Consider the following 6,804-nt stretch of genomic DNA (forward strand, 5'->3'; position numbering starts at 1 on the left):
TGAGTCTAGTTTCAGGGAAAAATTATGAAACTGATTTTCGAGTTTTAGAACTCAAGATATGATTTTTAAGGTGACAGTGACACAGTTAGCCAACTGCCTGGAAATTTTTAAATTGGACTGCAAAGAAGTGATTTAAGTCTGCAAACCCCTCGTGTCCGACTCCGGCGACGGACTCGGGTACGGGGTGTTACAATTTTATTGGTATCAGAGCTACGGTTTAGTCGATTCTAGGACTACCGTAATACGTTTGGGTCTAGCTATACATGCCATTATGTGAATATTTGATAGTGTGGTGATTTCTGACAATTGAAAATGTGTTTATTTATTGTAATGAATTTCGATCCCGATCGAGCTGTAGCAGATGGTATTGAGAGGACTGAGACATGCTTATGATGTGTCAATATTGAGAAGGGTATAACATAAGTAAGTTTTGAGTAATTGAATTTGGTATTTAACTTAAAATGCCATGATATACATGTATGATAGATGAATGATGTCCCATTGTCCTTATCATAATAAGGTTATTAGAGAAATGAACAAAGGAAGAGATTGGGGATATATGCTTTTGTGTGATTGCTTATTGAGCTGAAAGTTTAGTAAAAGAAGCATACATGTATTAGATTTGAATGATATTTACGACTTAAAGTCAAGAATCATGTTATATGTTTACATGTGAATGAATTGATTAAATTATAAATGTGATTTGTGCCATGTGAAACATGATAACATGTGAATAAATATGTATGAGACTCAGTGATGTGAATCCGAGTTTAAAGACCCGCTGACTATATGAAGAGATTATGTCCGGGTAAAGACCCGATGGCTATGTACAGAGATTATGTCCGGATTAAAATTCGCTGGCTTTGTGTGGATTTCATCCAAGCTAAAGGTCTCGATGATGATCCGGGCTAATTCCCGAAGAGCATTCGTGCTAATGATGTATCCGGGCTAAGTCCCGAAGAGCATTCGTGCTAGTGATGTATCCGGGCTAAGTCCCGAAGAGCATTCATGCTAGTGATGTATCCGGACTAAGTTCCGAAGAGCATTCGTGCTAGTGATATATCCGGGCTAAATCCCGAAGAGCATTCGTGCTAGTGTTGTATCCGGACTAAGTTCCGAAGAGCATTCGTGCTAGTGATATATCCGGGCTAAATCCCGAAGAGCATTCGTGCTAGTGTTGTATCCGGACTAAGTTCCGAAGAGCATTCGTGCTAGTGATATATCCGTGCTAAGTTCCGAAGAGCATTCGTGCTGGTGTTATATCCGGGCTAGGTCCCGAAGAGCAATCATGCTGGTGACGTGTATTCGGGCCTTCGTGCCTAGTAGGCTTCGTGCCAGTAATTTGAGCAAAGTTTAAGTATTCATTACTATACGAATTCAAATTTAAATGAGATGATATGTTTAAAAGTGTACATACATGATGTTTATAGACTTGGTTAAGTCATTTCAATGTGTAATAACAAATGAATAAGAGCACTATGTGTGTGAATGATTAGAGGCACTGTGTGTGTGCGAATTCCTTTAACCGAGCTCTATGAGTGCGAGATCGGTCAGTGGGCACTAAGTGTGTGAAGTGGAATTCATGTAAGACCTCGTCTGGGACGAAGGCATTGATTTGAGATAGTGTGTAAGACCATGTCTGGGACATGGCATCGGCTCGATATGTGAGCATATGTAAGACCATATCTAGGATATGGCATTGTAAGAGCTATATGTGCTTAATGAGTATCCGTAATGATTTCAAATGATTCAACGGGTATCGTTAACAGTGATTAAATATGCTAAATGAATTCAATGTTCAGGTATGTGGAAGTTGATTTTCTGTTGGAAATAGGTTAAGTTGAATAGTGAGATATGATGGAGTTATAAAGGATATTTATTGGGATGTTTGAGTATATGTGTACTTTTGGTCAGGTTACAGCTTATACATGAATGAAAATGTGGGTTACAAATATGTGGGTTGATGATGTGAATTATACATGTTAATATGTACTTAATATGTGTTTGAAATGCAATTGTGAATTAAATTAAGTGATTATTGCTTATGAAATCAAGAAAATGAGATATATGCGCATACTTGTAGAAATGTTTATGCATTTGTTTTAAGATAAGAAAATGATTTTATAGATCGATGCGAAATCAATAATGAATTACAATTGCTATCGATGAGCTAATGTCTTTGTGGATATAATTCAATAAGAGGACGTTATCCTAAACTATGCATCGGTAGAAATTTCCGGGGACGAAAATTTCTTAAGTGGGGGAGAGTTGTGACAGCCCTAAAATGACCCTAGTCGGAAAGCGGTTTCGGGACCGCTAAACCGAGTCATCAAATTATTTGAATATGATATTTATTGTCTAAAATATGTGAATATGAATGTGTGAAAGTTTTGAGCTTCGATTTAGTCGATTGCATGTGAATTTAGTAATAGGACTTATGTGTGACACTTTTGAAATGTGATAGGTTAATCCATAAGGATCTATTAGTGCATGTAATCAGAAGGGTGGACTTGCATGTCAATTTCCCCATTTAATTACTAGTGGCCAGCCATGACAAAGGGTGATGGGCAAAACATGTCATAAAACATGTTGTGCTAATGGTTTATGGGAGAAAGGATAAAATAATAATGGGAAGGTAAATGATGACAAAAAAAAATGTGTGTGGTTGCCCCCCCCCTTCCATTGCCGTGAATTGAAGGAAGAAAACAAAAGAAAAAAAAATGTTCATCTTCTTCTCCTACCTCTCTCAAGCCGAAACTAACCAAGAAATGGAAGAAAGCACACCTAAGGCATTCGGCCATCTTGTGTGGGGGGAATTAAGGTATGATATCATGTGATTCTTTTGGAATTTTTGTGAAGTTGAGTTTGTTTTGGTGCTCATAACATGACCCATGTGTTAATTTTTGAGTTTGTGTTGCAAGAAACATTTGGTTATGTCCTTATATGTCAAATTGATGATAAATTTTTGATATTTGGTGAATGAATATGGGTTTCGGTCATGGTAGATAACAAAGAATGTGGTTGTTGTTCTTGTTAATTTGGATGAATTTTTGGTGGATAGGTGCTTGAATCAAACAAATGATCATGTGTGTACACTAGGTGCTAGTTGAGAAGAATCGGTCACTTTATTGGAGGTCATTGCCGAATATGAGTTTAGTTATTGAGTTGATGGAATAAAAGAATGCTTAAAGATGTGTCACAACAAATTATATGTTAAGCTAAGGTTGTTAAATTATCAATCTTTCTTCCTAGCCGAATATGTGTTTATAAAGTTGAGTTGTTAAATAGATTTTGAAGTTAGCCCATGCATTTATTTTTGAATTTAAGAAGAATGATACATTCGACTATGCTTTGATGTGCTTGGATTGTTGTTCATTGAGTAAATGATTGAGGAATGGTTAGAAGAATTTGAATGCTAAACTAGTTGATTTGTTTGATGATATATATATGTATTCGGCAATGGGATAAAATGTGTATTAAGGTAAGTTTCATGGTGATTATGCTTGTGATGTTGGGTTAATATTCGGCATTGAGTAATGTGGGGTAAGGTGATTAATTGGCTATGAAATTAGCTAAATTGAATAGGTATGTTTAATAATATGCTTAGTATAATGTATGATCTTATAACTCGGTTTGGTATTGAGATAAAGGTTAGATGTATGATTGGATTTTGGTATGTGTTAAATTGGTCAATCAAAGATTAAATGATATGTGATTGCCAAATGTGATTGTTAAGTGAATAATATTAGTTAAGTACTTAAGCAAATCTATTGTTTTACTTAAGCTTAAGAGCAAAGAGGATCAAAGTCGGATAGGGGAAAAGAGAAAGTAAACGAATAGCCGTGGACATCTAATCGTCGACCACTTCCGAGGTAAGTTTTAAGTGATTAAACGTTGAGTAAATTCAATCATAATAGGACATAATGAGTTGATTTAATAAGATATGATATGGCCATGATATGTCTTAAACTCAAATGGTAAGTTCATATGTGTTTGGACTTGGAAGGTTAAGAGCAAATTGTAATAATTTGCTTTGGACAGCAGCAGTAACGTGATTTTAGAAAATCACTATAAATTGTTGGTGTGGAATTATAGGCCGAATAAAATATGTAATCAAGGCTTAATTAGTCTAGTTTCTTATAAAAGAGACCTTGTGAGCAAACAAATTTCCTATAAAGAGATATTTAAAGTTGTGTGAGACAGTGTCAGAATGACTCCGAAATCCCCTGTTCTGTTTTTAGAAAATTATTATAAATTGTAAAAAAATGGTTATAAGATAAAATTTATATGCTTAGACTCCTTAATGAGTCTAGTTTCAAATGAAATCAAATACAACACATTTTGAATTCTGTAAAATGAGAAATTTGATTCGTAGTGAAGAGTGGTCAGATTAGTCAAACAGTGAAACAGGGGAAACTTTAAGAAAAATCTGGTATTGATTGGCCAAACCTAAAATTCTGAAAATTTTATGGATGGAAGATATACGAGTCTATATTCAGGGAAAATTAACGGCAAGTGATTTGGAGTTTTGTAGCTCCAGTTATAAATAATTTAGTGACTACTGCTCAGGAAAACAGCTCGTAGTGAATATGTGATTTTGTTGTAAACATGGATAAAACTTGTTTTAGTTACTCATAAGCTATTGATTAAACCCATACGTGAATTCTAAATCGTGATATTGTAAAACGATACATGAGTGTTAGATGGATCTTTGATATTAAAATTTGTGAAATTGTAAGTTTATGAGTATTCGAATATGAAATGATAGTATGGCGTGAAATTGAATTATTCATTGGGAAATGATTAATGTAGATTCGGCCAAGACAATGTGTATACATGATAGTATATGTGATATGTGAAGTATATTTGGATAATTGTGATGTGAATGTATATATATGTGATAAGGCCTAATGGCCGATGTGATGAATGTGAAAGTGTATATATGTGATAAGGCCGAATGGCCAATGTGATGAATGTGAAAGTGTATATATATGTGATAAGGCCTAATGGCCGATGTGATGAATGTGAAAGTGTATATATGTGATGAGGCCTAATGGCCGATGTGATGAATGTGAAAGTGTATATATGTGACAGAGCCGAGTGGCCAACGTGATGGATGTGAAAGTGTATAAATGTGATAAGTCCCGAAGGGCAATTGTGTCAGTACTATATTCGGGTTAAAACCCCGCAGGCTTTATGCGAGAGTATTATCCTGATTAATGTCCGTAGGCTTCGTGCTCGTACTATATCCGAGCTTTAAAGACCTGACGGCTAAATGCTAGGATTCAAGTAAGACTTTGATATTGAGTATCTGCATTAAGTTACCATCAAATAAGTATTATGTATTCAAGATGTTCAGGTACGTATTACTTACTCATCGGTGGAGTGATTTCGAGGTGAATTATCAGTATCAAAGAGGTAGGTAAATGTGATTAATATTATAACTCCAAATGTGAGAATGTGCTTTGGAAATATTTGACCATCTAGGTCATTATTATTCGAAAGTATATATGTGGCAGCCAAGTGTTGTGTTTAATGATATTATAGATCGAGATGAAGCTCTAGATTAACTTCATCGAACAGTTGAAATGAATGACCAATAATAGTGATTGAGAACACTTTGTCTTGCTTAAAACTTACTAAGCATTAAATGCTTACTCCGTTCTTTGAATCTCTGTTTTATAGATTTTGGTTCGTCAGCTATCGGACTCGGGATTATTGAAGTCGAAGTCGCCCACACTATCAAAGCCCTTTTGGTACACTTTTGGTTGAACTCTGAAAATGGCATGTATAGGACTACCCTTTTTAGTGGGTCATGGACCCTTTGGATTTGTATAATTTTGGATAGCCATGCGAAAATGGCTTATATATGTTTGAGCATAATGTTATAATCATTTGGTATGGATATGGTTATTGAGAGGTGTGGATATGCTTAACAAGGATTGGCCATGGGAATGGTTAATCACTATCATAATTTGTGCTATTTATGCTAAAAGGGCTAGTTGAATCATGGAAACTATGAAATAGGTAAAGTCTACCTTAAAGGCAGATGCTGACAGCAGCAGTGATGTAGATTTGGAAAATCACTAAAAATAGTAGGAATAGAATTAAATAGTGAATAAATTATTTAAATGAACCTTGATGAATCCACTTTCATATGGAAGAAACGAAACGGTCATATGAGTGGTATGTTAAGAGATAATTAGGTTTTCGTGAGATAGGGCCAGAACGGTTTCTGGATTCCCTGTTCCGACTTTGAAAATTCATTATAAATTAACCAGAGATAATTAGGAGTCATACCATATATGTATAGATTCCTCTTTGAGTCTAGTTTCTATAGAAATAAACGGTATCAGCATTGAAGCCCTGTACAGGGAGATATCCAAATCTTAATGCATGAAGGTAAGTGTAGTCGCACCCTGTAACAGGGGAGACTTTAGCTAATAAACTGTACTAATTGGCCTGACCAAAAATTCTAGAAAAAAATATGTAGATGGAAATATGAGTCTAGTTTCAGGGAAAAATTATGAAACTGATTTTCGAGTTTTAGAACTCAAGATATGATTTTTAAGGTGACAGTGACACAGTTAGCCAACTGCCTGGAAATTTTTAAATTGGACTGCAAAGAAGTGATTTAAGTCTGCAAACCCCTCGTGTCCGACTCCGACGACGGACTCGGTTACGGGGTGTTACAGTACTACGGGGACAGGTTGAGGGATAGGTGGGGGTGGAGGGGGTTGAGTATTCGGGTTCTCTCGGACGAACTCCGTATACCACTCATTCATCATATGGAGAAAGGCCTCT

This window comes from Gossypium hirsutum, chromosome A07 (genome assembly GCF_007990345.1).
Source record: "Gossypium hirsutum isolate 1008001.06 chromosome A07, Gossypium_hirsutum_v2.1, whole genome shotgun sequence".
NCBI lineage: Eukaryota > Viridiplantae > Streptophyta > Magnoliopsida > Malvales > Malvaceae > Gossypium > Gossypium hirsutum.